Source organism: Microtus ochrogaster, unplaced genomic scaffold (genome assembly GCF_000317375.1).
Source record: "Microtus ochrogaster isolate Prairie Vole_2 unplaced genomic scaffold, MicOch1.0 UNK16, whole genome shotgun sequence".
In the NCBI taxonomy this organism is placed as follows: Eukaryota; Metazoa; Chordata; class Mammalia; order Rodentia; family Cricetidae; genus Microtus; species Microtus ochrogaster.
The window spans coordinates 2,298,284-2,300,661 of NW_004949114.1; positions in this window are offsets into that span (position 1 = coordinate 2,298,284).

Genomic DNA, 2,378 nt, shown 5'->3' on the forward strand with positions numbered 1-2,378 from the left:
CAGCCCCTCACTGGGGGATTCTAGGCAGGGGCTCTACCACTGAGCTGCATTCCCAGTCCTCTTTTCATTTTTTTTTATTGAGTCAGAATCTCTCTTAAGTTGCTCAGGCTAGCCTAGGAACTCTAACCTAGACAGATCTTGACCTTGAGATCCTCCCGCTTTTTCCTCCCAAGCCGCTGCATGGTAGACCTGCATCACCAGGCCCAGATTAAAAACATGTTGACTGTTTAGTTCATCAAATCAAATTAATCTCTTTAATAGATTTTATTCTTTCCTGGAATGTTGGTGACATCCCCACTCACCAAAGCCAAAAGTGACAACAGCCCACTTTCCACTACCACACAGCTAAGTACCACAACACACAGGATAGAAGGCTCCGGCACACAGAATCCATACAGTACTGTACTGACCAGCCATGAATGAGTACCCACTGTATGAATTCCAGGAGTCTATACATTTTTTTAAATATTTATTTATGTGAGTGTTTTGGGGGCTGCAGGGATGCCGCGGTGTACATATGGAAGACAGAGGACAGCTTAAAGGGGTTTGTTGTCTCCTCCCATCCTGTGGGTCTCAGGGATTGAACCCAGGTCATCGGGCTGGGCCGCAGGTGTCTTTACCCACCTTGTGGGTGCCCAGGGCTCTATTTCCAAGCATGCCAAAAATAAAGGGTCACTCCTATTACAAAATAATACAGTTTTCCTTCCATTTATATAAACACGTGTCCTTTACCTTAAATATGTAAGACTCGTGTCAGCGAGATGGCTCAGTTGGTAAAGGCACTTGCCACCGAGCCTGATGACCTGAGTGAGTTCAATCCTGAGACCCACAAGGTGGACGAAGAGAAGCAACTTCCATGTGTTGTCCTCTGACCTCCTCATGCAGACCATCACACAACACATATGACATATGCATACCTCCATCCAATAGATGTGTAAAATGCACTAATAATAAAAGAAAACTCAGGACCTTCTGTAGCAACAGCATTGGGGAGGCCATTGATGACACCCTCCCAGTGTGGACCTGATGGGGCCACACGATCTGTAGCTACTCTCCCATATTGACTACCTGCAAGCACCCTGGCCAAGCTCACTGAAACCTCATTCTCACTCCTATCAGCCCCCGCATTGGAGCTCTGGCTCCTCCAAATGTCTGCCCCATCCCAACGTCTGTATCCCAGAGAGTTCAGTTAGCTCAGTTAGCCACGCATCTTAACGACAGACAAGGTGAGCCCCTGCTTTCTCTGTTTCCCTCTTTGATCTCTTTCTTGGCTCGTCTCTCACTTACGTTCTTCCAGCAGCTGCTGGACCGCTTTCCAGGAGCCTTACAATCTCTTTTGTACAAGATTGCTTCGAATTTATAGACTAACTCAGGGGAAAACGACCTCTGTGCGGCTTTCATTGCCCCAGGGCAGCAGCACCAAGAGGCTGGCTTTTAATCCAAGGTCTTTTTCCAAGATGCTTGGAGTTGGGGGTCAAGTAGAAGCTGGTCCTTCTTTTTCCTTTGGTTGGCTCATGTCCCTGAGTGTGGGATCAGTCCAGCAAATGCTTCGTGTCCTGTGTTCCACTTGGAATATCTCGCTTTTCCCAGTGAGGATGTATTTCTCATGTTCGCAGAGAAGTTAGAACCCCCAGCTCCCCGTGTAGACATGTGACCTATGTTGAGCCAATCAGAAGCTCAGTCCTGCAAGCCGCTGTATCTGATTCATGCTTCAGGTAGGAGAGAGGTGGAGGAGGGACAGAAGGAGAAAAGATAGACACGTGAGTGCGTGAGCATGTCCCGTACACATGCATTGGCTAGAGGTCAGCCTCAGGGGTTACCCCACGGCCTCTGTCCATCTTATTTTGTTTGAGCAGGGCTTCTCACTCACCTGGGGATCACAAGGAGACTAAGCTGGCTGGGTGATCCATCTGTCCCCATCTCCCCAGTGCTGGCATTACAATCATGTGCCACCCTGTCCAGCACTTTCTGGAGACTGAACTCAAATCCTCATACTTGGATCATATCTTAGTTAGGGTTTCTATTGCTGAGAAGGGACACCATGACCATGGCAACTCTCTTTAATTTTTATTGTTTTATTGAGCTATACATTTTCCCCACTTCCCTTCTTTCCTCTCCTCTCCCCTTCCACCCTACCCCCCCTCCATGCTCCCAATTGACTCAGGAGCTCTTGTCTTTTTCTCCTTCCTAAGTGGATCCATCCATGTCTCTCTTAGGATCCTCTTTATTGTCTAGGTTCTCTGGGATTGTGGATTGTAGATTGGTTATCCTGTTTTATATCTAATATCCACTTATGAGTGAGTACATATTATATTTGTCTTTCTGGGTCTGGGTTACCTCACTCAAGATGTCTTTTTCTAGTTTCATACATTTGCTTG